This window comes from Giraffa tippelskirchi, chromosome 11, assembly GCF_054371585.1.
Source record: "Giraffa tippelskirchi isolate mGirTip1 chromosome 11, T2T-mGirTip1v1.2.pri, whole genome shotgun sequence".
NCBI lineage: Eukaryota > Metazoa > Chordata > Mammalia > Artiodactyla > Giraffidae > Giraffa > Giraffa tippelskirchi.
In genome coordinates, this window is record NC_137285.1 from 42,320,587 (window position 1) to 42,344,636 (window position 24,050).

The window sequence follows — 24,050 nt, forward strand, 5'->3', positions numbered from 1 at the left end:
GCTCAGTTATGTCCAACTCTTTGTGACCCCATGGACTGTAGCACGCCAGGCTTCCCTGTCCATGACCAACTCCCAGAGCCTACTCAAACTCACGTCCATCGAGTTGGTGATGCCATCCAACCATCTCATCCTCTGTTGTCCCCTTCTCCTCCTGCCTCCAATCTTTCCCAGCATCAGGGTCTTTCCCAATGAGTCAGCTCTTCACATCAGATGGCCAAAGTTTCAACATCAGTCCTTCCGGTGAACACCCAGGACTGATCTCCTTTAGGATGGACTGGTTGGATCTCCTTGCAGTCCAAGGGACTTTCAAGAGTTTTCTCCAACACCACAGTTCAAAAGCATCAATTCGTCAGCACTCAGCTTTCTTTATAGTCCAGCTCTCACATCCATACATGACTACCGGAAAAACCATAGCTTTGACTAGACAGACCTTTGTTCACAAAGTAATGTCTCTGCTTTTTAATCGCTGTCTAGGTCGATCATAGCTTTTCTTCCAAGGAGCAAGTGTCTTTTAATTTCATGGCTGCAGTCACCATCTGCAGTGATTTTGGAGCCCCCCAAAACAAAATTTCTCACGCTTTCCATTGTTTCCCCATCAATTTACCATGAAGTGATGGGATCAGATGCCATGATCTTAGTTTTCTGAATGTTGAGTTTTAAGCCACCTTTTTCACTCCACTCTCACTTTCATCAAGAGGCTCTTTAGTTCTTCTTCACTTTCTGCCATAAGGGTGGTAGGCTATTAATTGTTGCAATATGAACAGACATAAATAAATTATGATTTCATCTAGGAAATCATAAGAATAAAGTTAAAGAAGTGAACAAAAAGTTTTATCCTACGGCACCAATTATAGTGAGACTATAAGGTAAGTGTTTCTGAAGACACCAAAATAAATGTGTGTTCATTTCCTTGTTGACATGCAATACCATGTTGGAAAACTTTTATGTGCTGTTCTGTATCACAGGGGTCAGAAGCCTGTGAACTTTATTGCTTAGAATTCCTTTTTATCTGTTTCATTGTAATACATGAAGTTCACTGTTTCTGAGGTTTACATATCAGATTGGAAGGCAGAGCATAATTGTTCCATAGGCTGAGAAAGGCAGATCTCATGCAAACTTCAGTATACCTTATTTCTTTGCAATGGGTTCTGAGAACTGCCCAAGGAATTTCCTATCTCAGTGCTAAAGTCAGCTGTGACTAGTGGCCAAAATTTTCCTGAAAGGTAGGAACTAGTGGTGAAAATGAGGTTCAACTTTCTTGACCTTATCTCTTCTAGCATTTCAACTGTTTTGTAAGCAGCTAATTGCCTGTATTTAATATTTTTCAGATTGAAGTATTAGATTTATTTCTGAGCTATTCTCACTGATAAAGTTATGATAGAAGTGGTTCTAGGAAACATATCTGCAAAAATTAAAATCTGGAATTTGTTATTGTCTTGATTAATTTTGAAGACACTGTTGATCACATCACCAGAGTAAAATTGATTAGTAGTTCATAAAATTCAGTAAAAAACATACATATGAATTATGTATATTTCCCTACAGTGGAGTTTTATTTACTTTAATTTATTTTATTCAAGTATAATTGATTTACAATGTTGTGTTAATTTATGATATACAGCTAAGTGATTCAGTTTTATATATATATATATATACACACACACACACACACATTATTTTTTATATTCTTTTCAGTTATGGCTTATCACAGGGTACTGAATATAGTCCATTGTGCTATACAGTAGAACCTTATTATTTGTCCATTCTATATATAATAGTTTGCACCTGCTTATCCCAAACCTTCAATCTATTCCTCCATACCCCCACCACCTTGGCAACCACAAATCTGTTTGCTCTGTCTGTGAATCTGTTTTGTAGATAAGTTCATTTGTGTCATATTTTAGATTCCACATTTAAGTGATATCATATGATATTTGTTGTTGACTTGCTTCACTTAATATGATAATCTCTAGGTCTGTGCATGTAGTTGCAAATGGCATTATTTCATTCTTTTTATGGCTGAGTAATGTTACATTATATATACATACACCACATCTTTACCCATTCATCTTTCAGTGGACATTTATGTTGCTTGCATGTCTTGGCTATTGTGAATACTGATGCTGTGAATATAGAGGTGTATGTATCATCTTAAATTATAGTTTTGTCTGGATATATGCCCAGGAGAGGGATTGCTGGATCATATGGCAACTCTATTTTTAGTTTTTTTGAGGGACCTCTGTGTTGTTTTCTGTATTGGCTGCACAAATTTACATTTCCATCAACAGTGTAGGAAGGTTCTAGAATAGGGCATTGAGTTAAAGCGAGGGTATGACTGATCATGTGTCTGTTGAAATGGAGTATTACATCAAATATTATTATTCCTACGATTAAGAGGAAGACTTTTTTTTTTTTTGTACAGCACATAAGAAGGCTTACATAGAATACAGCATGTTTGGGACTTTATATACATATCTCAAAGTATGTGCAGAAAAGACAGAGATTTTAGGTTTTCCTTAAAAATAATACTTTTATCATTTTAACCTAAGGACTGATTTACCCTACCAAGACACATTTGATCCTTCAGACTGAAATTATAACTTAAGTTGGATTTATAACCTTGCCAAATCTCTTATTTAGATATTATCTTACTGACAGAGAAGAGTGGCACCTGAAAAATTGAAAAAGGGTAATAATCAAATAATAAAATAAGCATCACTCTCAGAGGAAGCTAGAATCCCTGGGATAGAGATCATTTGATGATCTTAATTCAGACACTCTCCTTCATTTGGATATTGATTCTAATCAAGTCTAACCACACTACCATTTATGTATCCAGATCTAAAACTAGAGTGAAAGTGAAAGTCACTCAGTTATGTTCGACTTTTTGCAACCCCATGAACTGTAGCCCGCCAGACTCCTCTGTCCATGGAGTTCTCCAGGTAAGAATACTGAAATAGGTAGCCATTTCTTTCTCCAGGGCATCTTCCTAATCCAGGGATTGAACTTTGATCTCCAGCATTGCAGGCAGATTTTTTGCCATCTGAGCCACTAAGGAAGCCCTGGAGTAGATCTTGTCATAATCCAGGATAATGAGTACAACATCTGAATAGGAAGGAAATAGTTGATATATATATAGAAACCCAGGGGAAATGAGTGGAGACAGCTTCTAAGAACCTACAAGAAATGTCAAGCTTAATGTATCAACTTGAGTGTACTAACTAAACATGGTAAGTTTATGTTCTAACTTACAAATCTGATATTAATTGTAAGAGTTTGCATAGCTCATTGGCTACATTATGACTTAAAAGCCTCTGGTCGAGACCTAGTAGATGCTGAAGAGATCAAGAAGAGATGGAAAGAATACGCAGAAGAACTGTATAAAAAGGATCCAGATAAACTGGATGACTATGATGGTATGGTCAGCCACCCAGAGCCAGATATCCTGGAGAGTGAAGTCAAGTGGACCTTAGGAAGCACTGCTGTTAATAAAGCTAGTGGATGTGACAGAATTCCAGTGGAACTATTCAAAACCCTAAAAGATAATGCCATCAAGATGTTGCATTCAATATGTCAGTAAATCTGGAAGACCCAGCAGTGGCTTCAGGGCTGGAAAAGATCAGTCCTCATCCCAGTCCCCAAGAAGGGTAGTACCAAAGAATGTTCAAACCATTGGACAATCACACTTATCTCCCATGCTAGAAAGGGCATTCTTAAAATCTTGCATGCTAGGCTTCAGCATTTTGTGAACCAAGAACGTCCAGCTGTCCATGCTGGATTTAGAAAAGGAAGAGGAACCAGAGATAAAATTACCAACATTCGCTGGATCATACAGAAAGCTAGGGAATTAAAAAAAAAAAAAATCTACCTCTGTTTCATCAGCTATGCCAAAGTCTTTGACTGTGTGGATCATGATAAACTGTAGAAAGCTCTTAAAGAGATGAGAATGCCAGACCATCTTACCTGTCTCCTGAGAAACCTGTATATGGGTGCAGAAACAACAGTTAGAACCCTGTACAGAACAGTTGATTAGTTCAAGATCAAGAAAGGAGTTTGACAGGGCTGTCTGCCATTACTTTGTTTATTTAATCTATATGCTGAGCACATCATGAGAAATACCAGGCTGGGGAAGTTGCAAACTGGAATTAAGATATGCAGGAGAAACATCAACAACCTCAGATATGCAGATGATACTACTGTAATGGCAGAAGGAGATCCAACTGGTCAATCCTAAAGGAAATGAGTCCTGAATATTCATTGGAAGGACTGATGCTGAAGCTGAAACTCCAATACTTTGGCCACTTTATGTGAATAACTGACTCATTTGAAAAGACCCTGTTGCTGGCAAAGATTGAAGGCAGGAGGAGATGGGGAAGACAAAGGATGAGATGGTTGGATGGCATCACCAACCTGATGGACATGAGTTTGAGAAAGCTCTGGGAGTTGGTGATAGACAGGAAAGCCTGGCATGCTGCAGTCCATGGGGTCACAAAGAGTCTGACAAAACTGAGTGACTGAACTGAACTGAAGCAACTCAATGGACTTGAGTTTGAGTAAGCTCTGGGAGATAGTGAAGGACATCCAGGAAGCCTGCAGTCCATGGGGTCATAAAGAGTTGGATATGACTGAGTGACTAAACAGCAACAACAATGATAGAAAGTGAAGAGGAAATAAAGAGCCTCTTGATGAGGGTAAAGGAGGAGAGTGAAAGAGCCAGCTTAAAGCTAAACATTAGGTTTGACAGAAAACAACAAAACTCTGTAAAGCAATTATCCTTTAATTAAAAAATAAATTAATTAATTAAAAAACCCTAAACATTAAAAAAAGCTATGTCCTTGGCATCTGGCTCCACTACTTCCTGGCAAATAAAAGGGTAAAAGGTGGGAATAGTGACAGATTTTCTCTCCTTGGACTCTAAAATCACTGTGGATGGTGACTGCAGCCATGAAATCAGAAGACATGTGTTTCTTGACAGGAAAGTTATGTCAAACCTAGGCAGTGCTGAAAAGCAGAGACATTACTCTGCCAACAAAGGTCCATAGAGTCAAGGCTGTGGTCTTGTACCAGTGTTCAGGTGTGGTTGTGAAAGCTGGACTGTAAAGAAGGTGGAGTGCCAAATAATCGATGCCTTCAAACTGTGGTGCTGAAGAAGACTCCTGAGAGTCCACTGGACAGCAAGGAGATCAAATCAATCCTGAATATTCTTTGGAAAGACTGATGCTGAAGCTGAAACTCCAGGATTTTGGTCACCTGATGTGAACAGCTGACTCATTGGAAAAGTCCCTGATGCTGAGAGAGATTGAGGGCAGAAGGAGAAGAGAGGTCAGAGGCAGAGACTCAAGTTATCTGACCACAAACCCAGGAGCACCTGCCCCTGGAGCCACCAGAAACTGAAAGAGGCCGGGGATGGCATCTCCTCTGTAGTCTCTCTAAATAAATGTCTCTATTTCCCTCTTATCTTTTCACCTTTTGTTTATCTCAACATATTCTTTTTAAAAATCAGTTGGATAAATTGTTTCATCCAACACTGTGATTTCAGAGTCCTGGCCTCTAGAATTGTGAAAGAATACACTTGTGATTCAAACCCACCCAGTTTTTAAGAATTTGTTTTAACAGTTTTAGGTAGTTAATATAGATATGGATGTGGATATTCTAAGTAAAATATTAACAGCAGAATTCATTACTTGATTAAAAATATATTCATAATAACCAAGGAGTACTTGTTATATAAATGAAAGGATGGTTAGCTATTAAATATATTTATTTAGTCATTATTATCACATTTGTAAGAAAAACATATAACAATAAACAGAAACATGTACACAGTACTTACCATATACCTGGCTCTATTTGAGCAATTTCCGATTAATCATCATCACAATTTAATGACAATTTTATATCCATATATATATGTACTATTTTATAAAAGAAAATTGAAAGAAACAAAAATAAAGCAAGGTTAGGTACCTTTACAAAGATTTTGTAGCCTTTAGATGGTGAAGTTGGAATTTGAATCCCAGATGACTTGCTCCAGGGTCCCTCCATTGTAACGTGATAGTATGATCATCTCCATGGATGCCAAAATAAGATTTGGCCAAATCACATAATCAATCTTGCTTGAAACACTATTTGTCAAGATTAGGTAGTTACTTCACATTAAAAATATCAGTTTCAACCCCCAAATCAGGACATTCCTGATGACAATACCAAAGTCCTTCCTATTACTGTCAGGAGCAAATCAAGAACACTCAGTATTCCTTATATTAACATATTATCATTATACTGGATGCACTAAAAACACAACAGGCAAGTTAGGGAAATGTGAGATTATATATATGGAAGAGATGTTTTTGCCTAATTCCCATCTTTATTCTAGTCCTCACCAGATGAAGTCAGTACAGGATCATAGCCCAAGTGCAGTGTTTGCGCAGCAGTGTTTGCACCATTGTAATTACAAGTGAGATGAGCCATGAACACAGTTGTAGAGCTTAAGTATGACTGAATGGATTATATAATATAAATGAGATTACACTGGCCAGACATTCTCCAGTTACCATGGATATGAGACATTCATTTCATGTCAATAAAATTATGGTTAAAATAGTCACATGGCAAGTAAGAAACAATCAGGGATCAAAAAATAAATGATTTAATTCCACTTTGGGTAGAACTGGGGAGGCATTTGTGGGTATTTATGTAACGGAATAAAGAAGATTAAATTAGAAGGAAATTTTTGGTATTTGAATAAATGAGTTAAATAAAGAAGAAAGTAAATTGCCTAGTCTTCACAGTAAATAAAATGGAAATACATTGAACTGGAATGCTCTGGAGTTTTGCTAGTTCTGCAAACGTATCATGAAGCCACAGATTTTGGTTGTAGCAAGTGGGTGTAAACAAGTGTGTAGGGGTACACATTGCCTCACCTGCTCTGACAGTTACCTCATGGAAGTAAGTGAAGGTGAAATTGTTAGTCGCTCAGTCATGTCTGACTCTTTGTGACCCAATGGACTGTAGCCTGCCAGGCTCCTCTGTCCATGGGGATTCTCCAGGCAAGAATACTGGAGTGGGTTGACATTCTTTTCTCCAGGGGATCTTCCTGTCCCAGGGATCACATCCGGGTCTCTTACATTGGCAGGCAGATTCTTTACTATCTGAGTCACCAGAGGAGCCCTCATGGAAGTAAGTCCTAAAGCAAATGAGAAAATGTGTGAGAAAAATGTGTTACCTGCTCACAACCTGACCGAGTCCTCCACGTACATGCAGAACTCTCCTCAGTGCTGGCTTATCCACTCATAGTGAGAAGTGAAGGAATGTGTCAGGTCTTCTCAGTCTCAGAGTTAGTGCTGACCTTAATTTAGACCATACTGGAAAGACAAAGTGGTCCCTGGTAATAGTTTATCTCCAGTTACTAATTTTGCCAGGTTTTTTGCGTTATGTTGTTTTGTCCAGTTCATGATAAGTGAGGGAAGGTAATTATCACTGGATTTGTGCATTCTAAGATAAAGACATATATCAAAAAGGCCTAGATTATTTCATTTTCTTCACATCCTACATGCAATGATAAAAATTAACTAATTGGAAGACTGAATAAAATGGAGTTATTTTAAAAATTAAATGAATTTTATTTAGCAAGCAAGATATTTATATATTTTAATGTGATGTTGTTTCTTGGGAGGTTATTTCCTTAGACATCAGTCTATGTACTATAGATATTCTCCTGGCAGGGGTAAAGAATTGTATCTGTAATAGTGAGTCTTTTTTTTTTTTTTTCAGAACACATAAATAGTTTTGTCATTTTAGTATGCAAGCAGATATAGGAGTTTTCCAATAATTAAAAAACTTAATTTTTCCTTGATATATTTCCTGATAAGCCAATGGTATTCTATAAGCATCCAACTTAATAGGGAGAACAGGGTAACTGAACACATACAATATTTATTGTAACACAAGTTACAAGAGCAGATTCTGTTGCTAGTTTAACCTTCTGAATATTTAGACAGTAAAACCAAATATGTTGTTGTGACCGCCTATGATATCATAAACGGATTCTGAATGATTAATCCTCATTGTGCAACATGATTATCATAACATGGCTTCATATTGTATATGCATGTGGTGCCTTCTTACAAATTCTCATTAGTCAGAAAAAGAAGCATGCAATTGATGATTCGGATTATGTGAGCAATGGAGAATTATGTTAAATAATGTGCAATATACAACATAGAATTCTTTTAAATAATGTACATTTATTGGAAGACATTTTTGGCATTTTTATAGCATATTTTAAAAGATCAAACCTTTTATTACATTATTTATTAATTCAGGAGTCTTGAAATAAATCCTGGAGTTTATATACAGCATTTCTCTAATGATATAGTAAGTCATTTAATTATAATAACTCACATTTTCATAGTATTGAAACAGCATTGATATCCTTAAACCTATGAGGGCATAAGCTATCTATTTATATATTTATTTTGTGTGTACATTATAGTATTAATACTGTGTTTACTTTATTTTTGCAGTACAGATGAAGGTTTCTTAAAGTGTATAATGACCATTTCAAACTAAGAGAAGCTGCTGTTCGTGTGTAAGGGAAAAAAAAGTTTAGAGGAAAGCAGTTTTGTTGTTCAGTTGCTAAGTCCTTTCCAACTCTTTCTGACCCCATGGACTGTAGCACTCCAGGTTTCCCAGTCCTTCACTATCTCCTGGAGTTTGCTCAAACTCATGTCCATTGAGTCAGTGATGCCATCCAACCATGTCATTCTCTGTCGTCCTCTTCTGCTTCTGCCCTCTGCTTCTGCTTCTGTTCCCTTTCTTGGAGCCCAAGGAAATAAAATTTGCCAATGTTTCCATTTTTTTCTCCATCTGTTTGCCATGAAGTAATGGGTCTGGATGCCATGGTCTTAATTTTTTGAATGTTGAGTTTTAAGTCAGTTTTTTTCTCTCTTCTCTTTTGCCTTTATCAAGAGACTCTTTAGTTCCTCTTCACTTTCTGCCATTAAGGTGATATTATCTGCATATCTGAGGTTGTTGATAGTTCTCTCAGCAATCTTGATGAAAGCAGTAAGTGAAGACTATCACTATGCACAATCTTACTTTGCAAAATAAAATTTAGGTTATATATCATTATATATAAGTAAATGAGAATGAGTTGCTTTTATTAATCATCTGTTTTATGAAAGGCAGTGCATTAGAGCTACTGGATTGCTTTATTAATTCATTCAAAAAATATGTGTTTGGGTCTTCTTCATGCTCAGACTGAAGTAGGTGCTGGAGATTCAATGATATACAAACATGTGTCCTTATAGAGAAAACATAAAACGGAAGAAACATGTATAATCAACTCAATAAGTACAAACATAGGATACATTCATGGTGCCATAGGGGGCATCTAGTGTTAGAGCAAGATTGTTTCCAAAAAATATGGAGAGAGAAGTAAAGGCATAGGTTTTTAAATTATGGAGAAAAAAAGCTGGAACGTCTCATAGTAGAATGACATCATTTAAATGCTTTAAACAGATGCTTAGTAGTATATTTCCATTCAGAAAAATCATTGTGTATGATGTGTTCACAGTGGATCAAAGAGAGACACGACTTACGGCAAAGAAATCATTTAGGGCAATATGCAGTAATTCATTTAGCATAAACATTGTATGTGTCTTCCTTGTGTGCTAAACACTGCACATGGAGTTGAACACAGGTATCGTACAAGTAAGTTGAAAGCAGGTATATTTCCCTCAGAAGCTAAGTCAGAGCCTCTGTAAGCAAAAATGAAAGCACAAATCTACAATAGCTGTGTTATATCACTAAGTAGAAACCAAATAATATCCCTGATGTTCCCCTAATTCTTGCACGTAACACAATGATATTTTCCTTCCATACTTTCACACTAGAGGATAGAAACCAAGGTTAAAAATAACTGCAAATTTTCAGATCAAGAATCTTGGTTTTGTTTTTTGTTTTTGCCTTGGAAAGACTAGATAAATCAAAGCCTTGATGTTGAGAAGAAAGAAGAGAAGCCAAAAAAAAAAAAAAACCCTAACAAAACAAAACCAAAATTAAGAGGGAGAATAGGCAGATGCTAAAGGTAAAGCCATCTCCCACAGAGAAATAAGAGGTGTAGTGGAAAGACTGATAGGAAAAACTGTCCTCCTATGTGTCTGCAATTCTCCCCCTACTTCCTCATCAATGATGTAAGTATTGCCCCATGAATGACCTACATGGAGCAATAATGGAAACGTGTAAACCTCTATAAACAAAGGGTAGCAACTTAAAAACTACATGTGAAGCTGCTGGACAATAATATCCTCAGTCATGTTCCAAGCATGAATCTCTAGGGGATTTTCTGATTATCAGAACCCTGGCATGTTAAGTGACATAGTTTTTTTGTTTGTTTGTTTTTGTTTTTGTTTTTGTTTTTAAGGAGAAAGTATTATAAAAGAGCAGAACAAGACCCAGAATCCCCCTCAGTCAGTCAATCCCACAAGGAAGTTTACATAAGCCTCTTATCCTTCTCCATCAGAGGGCAGACAGACTGAGAACCACGATCACAGAAAACTAACCAATCTAATCACATGGACCACAGCCTTGTCTAACTCAATGAAACCATGAGCCATGCCGTGTAGGGCTACCCAAGATGGACGGGTCATGGTGGAGAGTTATGACAAAATGTGGTCCACTGAGGAAGGGAATGGCAAACCACTTCAGTATTCTTGCCTTGGGAACCCCATGAACAGTATGAAAAGGCAAAAAGATAGGACATTGAAAGATGAACTCCCCAGGTAGGTAGGTGCCCAGTATGCTACTGGAGATCAGTGGAGAAATAACTCCAGAAAGAATGAAGAGACAGAGCCAAAGCAAAAACAGCACCCAGTTGTGGATGTGACTGGTGATGGAAGCAAGGTCCAATGCTGTAAAGAGCAATATTGCATAGAAACCTCGAATGTTAGGTCCATGAATCAAGGCAATTTGGGAGTGGTCAAACAGGAGATGGCAAGAATGAACATCGACATTTTAGGAATCAGTGAACTAAAATGGACTGGAATGGGTGCATTTAGCTCAAAGGACCATTATATCTACTACTGTGGGCAAGAAGCCCTTAGAAGAAATGGAGTAGCCATCATAGTCAATGAAAGAGTCCGAAATGCATTACTTGGATGCAGTGTCAAAAACGACAGAATGATCTCTCTTCATTTCCAAGGCAAACCATTCAATATCACGGTAATCCAAGTCTATACCCTGAACAGTATTGCTGAAGAAGCTGAAGTTGAACGGTTCTATGAAGACCTATCAGACCTTCTAGAATTAACACCCAAAAGAGATGTCCTTTTCATTATAGGGGACTGGAATGCAAACTACGAATTCGAGAAACTCCTGGAGTAATAGGCAAATTTGGCCTTGGAGTACAGAATGAAGCAGGGCAAAGGCTAATAGAGTTCTGCCACGAGAATGCCCTGGTCATAGTAAACGCCCTCTTCCAACAACACAAAAGAAGACTCTACACATGGACATCTCCAGATGGTCAACACTGAAATCAGATTGATTATATTCTTTGCAGCCAAAGATGGAGATGCTCTATACAGTCAGCAAAAACAAGACTGGGAGCTGACTGAGGCACAGACCTTGAAATCCTTATTGCCAAATTCAAACTTATATTGAAGAAAGTGGGGAAAACCACTAGACCATTCAGGTATGACCTAAATCAAATCCCTTACTATTATATAGTGGAAGTAATAAATAGATTCAAGGGATTAGGTCTGAATTTTACTTAAAATTATAGGAAATAGTCTTCCTTGACACTATGATATGATATTGAGTAACTGCTCAAAATAAGAAAGTTTAAAGAAAAATGTAAACAATTTCTAAAATAATGTAAAATGAAACTAGAGTGATGGTAAATGTGAATGGAGAAAAAGAAGTTGAGAATAAGCAAGGGAAATGTGTATAGATGTTAAATGAACTCCATCCCCAACACATAGTAATTAAACCTTGGCTCTGCCTCTCAGCAGAAATGCCACCTTGTACAAGTCTCTCAGGGTTTCTGTGCACAATCGCACTCATCTCACACGCTAGTAAAGCAATGCTCAAAATCCTGCAAGCCAGGCTTCAACAGTATGTGAACCATGAGCTTCCAGATGTTCAAGCTGGATCTAGAAAAGGCAGAGGAACCAGAGATCAAATTGCCAACATCAGTTGGATCATCAAGAAAGCAAGAGAGTTCCAGAAAAACATCTATTTCTACTTTATTGACTATGCAAAAGCCTTTGACTATATGGATCAGAATAAACTGTGGAAAATTCTTAAAGAGATGGGAATACCAGACCACCTGACCTGTCTCTTGAGAAATCTGTATGCAACTCAGGAAGCAACAGTTAGAACTGGACATGGAACAACAGACTGGTTCCAAATAGGAAAAGGAGTATGTCAAGGATGTATATTGTCACAGTGTCTGACTCTTTGTGACCCCATGGACTGCAGCTTGCCAGGGCTCCCTGTCCATCACCAAATCCTGGAGTTTACTCAAACTCATGTCCTTTGAGTCAGTGATTCCATGCAACCATCTCATCCTCTGTCCATCCACTTCTCCCCCTGCCTTCAACCTTTCCCAGCATCAGGATCTTTTCAAATGAATCAGCTCTTCGCATCAGGTGGCCAAAGTATGGGAGTTTCAGCGTCAACATCAGTCCTTCCAAAGAATGTTCAGGACTTATTTCCTTTAGGATAGACTGGTTGGCTCTCTTTGCAGTCCAAGGGACTCCCAAGAGTCTTCTCCAACACCACAGTTTAAAAGCATCAATTCTTCAGTGCTCAGCTTTCTTTACAGTCCAACTCTCACATCCATACATGACTAATGGAAAAACCATAGCCTTGACTAGATGGACCTTTGTTGGCAAAGAAATGTCTCTGCTTTTTAATATGCTGTCTATGTTGGTCATAACTTATCTTCCAAGGAGCAAGCGTCTTTTTATTTCATGGCTGCAGTCACCATCTGCAGTGATTGTGGAGCCCCCAAAAATAATGTCAGCCACCGTTTCCACTGTTTTTCCATCTGTTTGCCACAAAGTGATGGGGCCGGATGCCATGATTTTAGTTTTCTGAATGTTGAGTTTTAAGCCAACATTTTCACTCCGCTCTTTCACTTTCATCAAGAGGCTCATTGTTCTTCTTTACTTTCTGCCATAAGGGTGGTGTCATCTGCATATCTGAGGTTATTGATATTTTTCCCGGCAATCTTGATTCCAGCTTGTGCTTCATCCAGCCCACCATTTCTCATTATGTACTCTGCGTATAAGTTAAATAAGCACGGTGACAATATACAGCCTTGACATACTCTTTTTCTTATTTGGACCAGTCTGTTTTTCCATGTCCAGTTCTAACTGTTGCTTCTTGATCTGCATACAGATTTCTCAAGAGGTGGGTCAGGTGGTCTGGTATTCCCATCTCTTTCATTCTATGGAACAAATAAATATTCCTTGTCATTTGAAGAAGACCCTATCTCTATTTTCCAGGCTGTTTGTTTGCTATACACACATCCTGGAAATGATAAGCAGGAATGAAATGTAGGACAAAATGTAGATATGTCACAGAGAACTCTCTCTTAGCACGTTGTGAACCCTTAATTAGGTGAGTTATGAGACGGTATACATATATACATTTTTTTAAGTGATCAGTTTGTGTCCTCTGTGAAAGGATTAGCTTGTTGGGGATAAAAGTGGTGATGAATACATCAGTTTGGAGCCTGTTTAACCCCATGTGAGCCATGATTGTGACTGTCGCATGTCACCTGGAAGGATGATGGTAGTTTACAAAGGTCAGTGGCAGTGAGGATTTAGCTAGTGGCAGCTTTAGTAAGTGGCAGATTACGATTTAATCTATGTGAGGATTTAATAAGACCTCACATAGATTACCAATCTGGAGAACTTGGAAATGGTAGTAAAATTGACTAAGAAAGGCATTGTAGGAACAGAGATGTATTTGAAAAAAGGGTCCGTATGAGGAACTGACTCATGAATTCAGCTTTAATAATAAATTAATAAAAAAGTTCTATATGCATATGCTTTTACTACATATCACTGAGCATATGAAAAAAAAAGCACACATAGTGATCTTATTATCAAATAGACCAATTTTTCACTTAAAAATCATCAAAGACAGAAATACAGATCAATGGAACAAAATAGAAAGCCCAGAGATAAATCCAGAAAGCCCAGAGATAAAGGTGTACATCTATAGACACCTTATCTGTGACAAAGGAGGCAAGAATATACAATGGAGAAAAGACAATCTCTTTAACAAGTGGTGCTGGGAAAACTGGTCAACCACTTGTAAAAGAATGAAACTAGAACACTAACACCATGCACTAAAATAAATGCAAAAAGGATTAAAGATCTAAATGTAAGATCAGAAACTGTAAAACTCCTAGAGGAAAACATAGGCAAAACACTCTCTGTCATAAATCACAGCAGGATCCTCTATGACCCACCTCCCAGAGTAATGGAAATAAAAGCAAAAATAAACAAATGGGACCTAATTAAACTTAAAAGCTTTTGCACAACGAAGGAAACTATAAGCAAGGTGAAAAGACAGCCTTCAGAATGGGAGAAAGTAACAGCAAATGAAGCAACTGAAAAATAATTAATCTCAAAAATATAGAAGCAGCTCCTGCAGCTCAATTCCAGAAAAATAAACGACCCAATCAAAAAATGGGCCAAAGAACTAAACAGACATTTCTCCAAAGAAGACATACAGGTGGCTAATAGACACATGAAAAGATGCTCAACATCACTCATTATCAGAGAAATGCAAATCAAAACCACAATGAGTTACCATCTCATGCCAGTCAGAATGGCTGCTATCCAAAAGTCTACAAGCAATAAATGCTGGAGAGGATGTGGAGAAAAGGGAACCCTCTTACACTGTTGGTGGGAATGCAAACTAGTACAGCCACTATGGAGAACAGTGTGGAGATTCCTTAAAAAACTGGGAATAGAACTGCCATACGACCCAGGAAGCCCACTGCTGGTCATACACACCGAGTTAACCAGAATTGAAAGAGACACGTGTACCCCAGTGTTCATCACAGCACTGTTTACAGTAGCCAGGACATGGAATCAATCTAGATGTCCATCAACATATGAATGGATAGGAAAGCTGGGGTACATATACACAATGTAATGTTACTCAGCTGTTAGAAATAATGCATTTGAATCAGTTCTAATGAGGTGGGTGAAACTGGAGCCTATTATACAGAGTGAAGTAAGTCAGAAAGAAAAACACCAGTATAGTATGTTAATAAATATATATGGAATTTAGAAAGATGGTAATGATGACCCTATATGCGATACAGCAAAAGAGACACGATGTAAAGAACAGACTTTTGGACTCTGTGGGAAAAGGCGAGGGTGGGATGATTTGAGAGAATAGCATTGAAACATGTATTTTATCATATGTGAAACAGATTGCCAGTCCAGGTTCGATGCATGAGACAGGGTGCTCAGGGTTGGTGCACTGGGATGACCTTGAGGGATGGTATGGGGAGGGAGGTGGGAGGGAGGGTGAGAGTGGGGAACACATGTACACCCATGGCTGATTCATGTAAATGTATGGCAAAAACCACTACAATATTGTAAAGTAATTATCCTCCAATTAAAATAATTAATTAAAAAAATCATCCTGTTCAACTAGAACTAAAATCTGATTAAATCTCCCAGATAATCAAATTCTCTTTCAAAATGTCCTTCTTGTGTGTTTACTTATAATAGATAATCTTTTATAACTATGTAGCTGATTTAAAATTTTAAATGGGAGAGTAGAGCTATGTTGAAGTAACTCAAAGAGTAATTATTATTTGCAAATTATAGAGATTATGAAAGTTATAATTTCCAAAAATCTAAGTTATTTTCCTGTTAAGATTAGTAGAAATTAAGGTAGATATTATTTTTCATTTGTAATCAAAATATGCCATGAGATATTCTTTAAGGTTTACCTAAAGTAAAATTCTCTCCATAGTTACCTGCTTAAATACTTTAAAACCAAGTAAATACCCAATATCCGTAGAAGGGTAGAATTAAACCATATCAAATGTTTTAAGAGAATTTTTAGCATAGAATGGTGAGCTTGTCACATCCTATTCATAATGTAGCAAGATTAAACTGTATATTATCATCTAATAGGGAAAAATGGGGAAAAAGAAGAAAGTTTAAAATAGAATAGTCTCTCATTATTCTCATTATTTCCTTGACTCTTGTTCCTTTAGGACATCTGAAGATATTTAGTTTCATTGTTCTCTGAGTAGCTCATGAATATTTCAGTTCCAAATGGTTGAATGTTCTTTTTACTAGTCCATTTAAATTGCAGTACAAATATGTTTTTTATGTGTGTTGCTGGGAGACTTGGTGATTTAAGGAGTTTTACTTTTTTTAAAACAAAGAAACAATAGTCTGTATAGGGACTAGAGCAGTCATGTTTGTTTAAGATTGCAGTTGAATGGGAATATCACATGTTTTTTTAATGTTTAATAATGAAATAGCTCTTTTATTTTAACAATCATATGGAATAATAGTTTTCAAACATTCAAAGCATTAGTGCAGTTAAAAGAGGTTTGAATTAGATCTTTCTTTACTTCCTTCTGTAAGAAATTTCCTTTGTGTCTCTTCCCACAGGACTTTTCAAAGGCTTGAAAGACATATGAAGTGTTGCCTCATTACTGCACTCACTTGGACCTTTGTGTGAAATAGATCACAAATAAGAGATAGCCTCAAAGTCCGGGCTCTATGAATATGAAAAGAATTGATCTGACTGAAAATTATTTAATCAATAATATAGCACATTTTTGTACACTAAATCCTGATTCTCACATCTCTTTATATAATTAAGGTAATCCTAGGTGAATAAGAGAAAGAAGATACTAGGTTGTCATGTTAATATGTCTGGCACATTGTGGAATTAATACAAGTCCTCTAAGAATTGTTAAATGCCAATCACCTTGATGTACATTTTTAAGCCCAGGTCCAACATGGTGTGGCCAAACTCATTTTACTTATAAACATGAGTTATTTTTAAATATAAAGAAAAAATATAAACACTGAAAAAATTGCATCCAAATTTGGAGTTATTAAATAAATGAGACTAGTAAAACATTACAAGAAACTGAATAGGAAGAATAAGTTAAAATATCTGAAAATAAGAAAAAAAATATAAATGATGAAGTTGGCTGTGATGCTATCAGATTTTCCTCTGATCATAGTGTTCTTTTATGATTTATTCACGTTATCATTCACATGGCATTAACTTGACATGCCCACCACTTACTTAGGGATCAGACAAATGGTATTCTCTTTTGCTGTTTAAAGAAAAGGATGTGAAAACTTTTAGCCTTAAGCTATAGAATTAAAGGACTTCCCAGGTGTGAGAGACCTGGGTTCAATCCCTTGGTTGGGAAGATCCCCTGGAGAAGGAACAGCTACCTACAAAACCCATGTATCTCAAATAAATCAGTTTTTTGGAGTAATAATATTGGAGAAATGCTAGAAGGACACAAATTTTACTCTTGTGTGATGCTTAAGCATTTGATAGTTGTTCCTTCCATGTTCTTTCATGTATAAATTTAAACTTTTCATAAATGCTAAATAAAATACAGTATTGCAAATTTTTATACCGTAGTAATTGTCTATCATTTTTATAAAAATAAGCACTCCAGAGGGTAAAAAATAAAAGATATGAGTTGATAAAAACACAATGAGCAAGATCACATCTTCTAAGAATACAGTGAAAGTATATATCTGACAGTACATAAATTATAAACTTTTTTGAGGCACTCAGAATTCCAAGTATTTAAATATATTATGTGAAATAGGTGTTAAGGTTGTAATGCTGACATGAATAAATAGCAATAAAATAGTTAAAAATGAAAGGTATTAAACCATTTTAGAGTCTAGTAAGTCAAAAGTAAGGATGATGATCTGACTGGTGGTGGCAGTTTAGTTGCTAAGTCATGTCTGACTCTTGCAACTCCACAGACTGTATGTAGCCTGTGAGGTTCCTCTGTCCATGGGATCTCCTAGGCAAGAATACTGGGGTGGGTTGCCATTTCCTTCTCCAGGGGATTGTGTGAGAGAAATATGAGGTTCTGCTTAAAACCTGCATAGTATTAATACAGAAGGATGATATAGTAGTTTTCAATAGCAAACACTTGTTATATGATTCTTTCTTATATTCTTCATTCAGAAAAACAACCTGTTTTTCCCTAAGTTGGTAACTTTTTTAGTTAGAAAATAGGTTGACTGGTGTAACTTGAGTAAGTCTTATGTTACTGAAGCCAGTTTCCCAACTGTGATTTCCTCGGTGATGATTTTGTAAGTCTCAGTAACTAGAAATCCATTTTGATATTGATGCCACGAATATGAGCCCACTCAGTTAAAGGGCACTATTACCTCACCCCACCAAATACAGTTGGCTTAAAAATCATTCAATAATTTACATCACCTCTACTGAACAGAATAAAGGACTATGCATTTTTAATAGATGCACGAATAAGCTCATTTTTGCAAGGAAGATTAAAAAAAAGACAAAACAACAACAAAAACTTAAGGCTTAAACCACAGATATGTAAAGGACAATCAATGTAAGATTGTTACTGGCAATCCCATCAGATGTCTCTTAATGTGTGAAGAAAAGAATATTATTCTTTCCTCATTTCCTTTGCTAGCATCAACAGCAGGCTGCTGATTTTCAGATAATTATGAATTGCATGAAGAAGGAAACAGGCATTTTTTTTTTTTTTTTTTACTAGAAAATAAGATGAAGGTGCCAACAAAATCTGGAAAATATTGTAATGTGATGTGACTGCTGTCAGGAGCACAACTAGATGAAATTAAGTACACTGGCTCCAACAAAACTGGCTAATTTTTTTTAATGTTAAATGTAGATGCAAAGCATAGGAGGGCTTTCCAAAGTGTATCTGGTTTTGTATATGAATACACAGCTCCAAGGATATGGTGCTTGTTAACCTGTGTGTCCCAAGCAAGTAATATGCATCTTGTCATGAGAAGACACACAATAGTCTGTGTTGTACAAGGGATTTCAAAGGATACAAATATTTGATATTTATAAAATCACCATGCAATAGCCATTATTATTACTATTATTATTATTACTCCCCAGAAGGAGGAATTCAGAGTTGAAATGATAGAAAGGTGACTTGATGTGAAAGATACAGAGCCAAATCCATAGCTTCTTCAACCTGAGCAATTTAGTAATTCTTCCAGCTCAATTTTGAATATATAAATTAGAATAATTTTACTTATTAGTGTCTAGAAGTATCTACAAAAAAGTAAATTACTTTTCAAGTTCCCTAGAGTTTATGTAAGCACAGAATTATGGAAGCTAGTATTTTAATATGAAAGCTGATAGTAAAATAGTATTAAGTATAAATAGTTAATAGTGAATTTTGAAGAAAATAATATAATTTAAAACAATGGATACTTAATTGTTGAAAAAATGAACGTGTTAAAAGAAAAGTTTAAAGAAGGCTATGTGGTGAGTATAGGAGAAGGGACTGCTCAAGTTTAGTTACGGAAGCAATCATTTTCTTAAAAGTTATTATAGCAATCTAGCCTCAAAGTTACAAAAATTGAAGCACTATGGGAAAGTACCAACTATAAAGTATTCCTTAGAGATAACCACTTTGGACCTTGTTTCTATTTAGCTATTCTATTCCGTTCTTTATAATTCTATAAAAATGCATTCATACTCATGGGTAATATTCAGTATTCTCAACAACCAGCACAGCAAAAGCATGTTCCCATCCGAGTGGATGCTCACGAATCCTGAAGTTATGCCAATATTTGTCTCCTGAGTACCAGCTCTGTTTATATATCTATTGCTTAATTTATCATATGAAAGCATTTCCTAGGAACTCTATGAATAAACATAAGTAATTTAGCTCATTAATGACCTTTTCCCCTTCCCCTGTTCCCCCTTCCATTTTATTTATCGTCTTTCTTCAATTAACTTGAGATTTTTCTCCATATTCTAATATATTAGAAAATATCTTAAGGATGCAGGAAGAAGTGTATTCCCTGAATTTGTTCTCTCTCCCCCTTTTTCCCTCTGTCCCTCCTTCTCTCTCTCTCTCTCTCACTCTCTCTCTCTCTCTATATATATATATGAATATAAATACATACAAATATACCTGGAGATTCACTTCCAGATCACTGCAGTAAAGCAGATATCTCAAAAAGCAAGTTGCATGATTTTTTTGTTTCCCAGTACATATAAAAGTTATATTTACCATAATGTAGTCTTTCAGGTATGCAATAAGATCATGTCTAATAGAATAATGTACATACCTTACTTAAAAATATACAAAACGACAGTTACACAAATAACACCAAAGATCATGGATCACAGGTCACCATAACAAATATAATAATAATGCAACAATTTGAAATACTGTGAGCTTTACCAAAATTAACATAAAACCAAGATGAGCAAATGCTGCTGGAAAAATGGTGCAAATAGACTTGCTTAACTTAGGATTGCCACAAATCTTTAATTTTATCATTATAAAAATTTATCCATGAATGATTTCTTTTTGTGTGGAGTAAAAACCTGTCATGCCAAAATTGCCATCTGTATTATTTCACTCGGCATTTGTTTTAACTTTTCTGAATCTTTTGTTTAAAATGAATCTTTGGTAATAAAAAATATATTTATCATGCTTTTACACTCAGAATACAGAATAGACATATTATTCCCATCCTCTCACTATTACTAACACCCCTTCAAATTATAAATAAAATAAACATAGGAATGCTTTGAAAGCTGACTGGCTAAGGACCTATATAGATACAAGAAGCTATTTGGTGGTGAGTTACCTGATTTTCTTATTGACTCATATATTCCAGACTTGGAGCAGAAGAAGCCAACAAACTGAAATTTCTAAGGGAACAGACGAAGAAAAAACCTGTCCACCCTCAGCCAGTAAAATCCAGTATTTTCCTGGAGCTACAATTGTTGCAGTACCATATATTCTAACTTTCTTTTAGAAATAGGAAATAAATTCTCAGAGTAAAACGGGCATTTCAAAGTTTTAGATTATTGGAGTTTTTGTTTTAAATTCATAATGGAAAAAAACTTTAGAAAATAGAGTATTTTTTTCCTTAGAAAATTTCAATACTTTCCAAAAAAGTTATAAATCAGGAATTCTATTGTGTTTCAGAATCATGAAAGGAGCAGATTGTTTTTCTGAATAAACACATGACCCTCATTGTGCATAAATACAGTTTTTCCCTTATTCTTTCCACCTGGTTAAAATAATGAAAAAAAGTTTATATGATATGACAGTGCTCTTACCAGAAATGCAAACCATTAAATGTCAGTTATCGCAGCAGCACATTATATTTTTCTTTTTAACGACCATAATCATATATAATATATTTTGACCATCGACTCTGCAGAACAGAATCTTAGATTTGGTAGAGAATACAGAAGAATAAAATGAGGATAGCTTTCATTGCTGTTGTTCTCAGAATGCTTGCAATCTTATTTTTGTATTATAGCAGCAGATGTCAAAGTAAGAAGAAATCTATTGTAAAAGTACACTGTTTTATCACTTATTTTCCAATTTTTGTTTATCAAAATATTTAGCATCATATATATATATATATATTTGTTTATAAGTTCTATATATACACTGGAGTTTCATAAAATACATAGAGATGAGAAATTGAAAAGAATATAAAAATATAATAAATTAATAGTTAAAAACATATATGTAGGTTATTAGTACACTCCATGAAATAGATCTTAATTGCATATAATTCTCTTGATTATTTTGAATTTGGAAGCCATATTTCAAGTAGTGTTGATAATTTTTATAAGATCTTATTTTTTAATCTATAAACATGGTATAAATATTACCATCAGGTATATCTTCTAGTGGCTTGCTTTTGTATTTCTTAATGTTGGTAGGATAATCTTTAATGTTACATACTTCACTACATATTAACTGTAATATGTTTCAAATCACTGAAAGAAAGTAAGATTTTAAAGAACTCGCATTCAACCCTCTCCATATGATAGAGCTCTCATTCCTTGAGGTTTTGCATGTACCCTTTAAGATGCAATGCAACTGAGAATCTGACATGGCAACTGTGTACATAGAAGAAAATGTAAAATTGTATTTCTTTTATTTTTAATAGGAAACATACATATAAATTAAACCTCTAATAGTTCTTTTCTGTATCTTATAAGTTACTTTTGCAACCAATTTCTAGTTACCATTTTGGAAACCAATGACATAAATTAAAGAAGAAATAGAAAGCATATAGAAAAGAGAGAGAGATTCTGGCATAATTGTGAAAATCTTTACAAAGAAAAGGATAACAGAACTGGACATAAATGGATTCAGTTCAGTTCAGTTCAGTCACTCAGTGGTGTCCAACTCTTTGCGACCCCATGGACTGCAGCAAGCAAGGCTTCCCTGTCCATCACCAACTTCCGCAGCTTGCTCAAACTCATGTCCATCAAGTTGGTGATGCCATCAAACCATCTCATCCTCTATCGTCCCCTTCTCCTCCTGCCTTCAATATTTCCCAGCATCAGTGTCTTTTCCAATGGGTCAATTCTTTGCACCAAATGGCCAAAGTATTGGAGCTTCAGCTTCAGCATCAGTCCTTCCAATGAATAGTCAGGGCTGATTTCCTTTAGGATGGACTGATTTGATTTCCTTGCAGTCCAAGGGACTCTCAAGAGTCCTATCCACACCACAGTTCAAAAGCAACAATTCTTTGGATTAGTTTAACCTAAAAACTAGTGAGAAATGGAATGATACTTGAAGAACATTTAGTAATGAAAACTGTAGATTTAAACTGACGGCATAAAATAGAATGACCTGAGTAGAGAAGAGGTTCTTGTTAGGAGAATATACCACTCATAATAATAATTGATTCAGTGGGTTTTTTCTTTGTTCATTCTTTTTATTTTTTTAATTAAGGCTTATTTAAAAACACTTGTAGGTTCACAGCAAAATTGAGGAAAAGATATAGAAATTCCCGTATATCCCTACTACCACTCATGTGAGCCTCCCCCATTATCCGCATCTCCCACCAGAGTGATATATTTGTTATGATTGATGAACTTACATTGACACATTGTGATCACCCAAAGTTCATAGATTACACTATGGTTCACTCTTGATATTATACAGTCTATATGTTTGGACACATGAATAATGACACATATCCATCATGATGGTACAGAGATTTTTCTTGCCCTAAAATACTCTGTGTTCTGCTTATTCATCCCTTCTCATTACTTCCTAACTCCAGCAACCTGTGATCTTTTTATTGTCTCCATAATTTTGCCTTTTTCAGAATGTCATATTGCTGGAATAATTTACTTTTTAAATTGACTTCTTTCATTTTGTAATATGCATTTAAGTTTCTTCCAAGTCTTTTAATGGTTTGATCGCTCTGTTTTAGTGGTAAATGATATTCCATTATCTGACCATACCACAAGTTGTTTATCCCTTCACCTACCGAAGAACATCTTTATTCCTTCTGTGTGTGTGGCTCAGTTGCTCACTTGGGTCCAACTGTTTGTGACCCCATGGAGTTTTGGCATTTGTGAGTAAAGTTGCTTGAGTAAAGATCTATGAGTAAAGATCCAGACGCACATTTTTGTGTAGACATATTCTCAATCTTTTGGGTAAATACCAAAAGAGTATGATTTATGGATCACATGATAAGGTATGTTTAGTTTTATTAGAAACTGTCAAACTATCATCCAAAATGCTATACCATTTTGCATTCCTACCAGCAATAATTGAGAACTCCTTTACTCCACACACTTATCAGTGTTTGGTGATGTCAGCATTCTGAATTTTCACTATTTTAGTGACATCTGATTTTTTTTCTTAATTTGCATTTGATAACATATAACAAAGAGCTTCTATTTAGATGCTTATTCATTCTTTGTATATCTTCTTTCATGTGGTGTCTGTTAAGGTCTTTGGCCCAGTTTTTAATAGGTTTGCATATTTACTT

At 35.8% G+C, this 24,050-nt stretch overlaps 1 long non-coding RNA gene across 4 annotated transcripts in view; it reads left to right on the forward strand.

Annotated features, from left to right (window-relative positions):
- Window positions 1-24,050, forward strand: part of LOC145525401 (uncharacterized) — an 860,300-nt gene that overhangs the window by 406,117 nt on the left and 430,133 nt on the right. For 2 of the 4 annotated variants that reach the window (XR_014068189.1, XR_014068188.1), the window contains exon 3: window positions 16,665-16,846. The exons of the other annotated variants lie outside the window; for them this stretch is intronic. This is a non-coding gene — a long non-coding RNA (uncharacterized LOC145525401). Of the gene's footprint in view, window positions 1-16,664; window positions 16,847-24,050 lie in introns of those variants that run through there. 4 annotated transcript variants of the gene reach the window in all.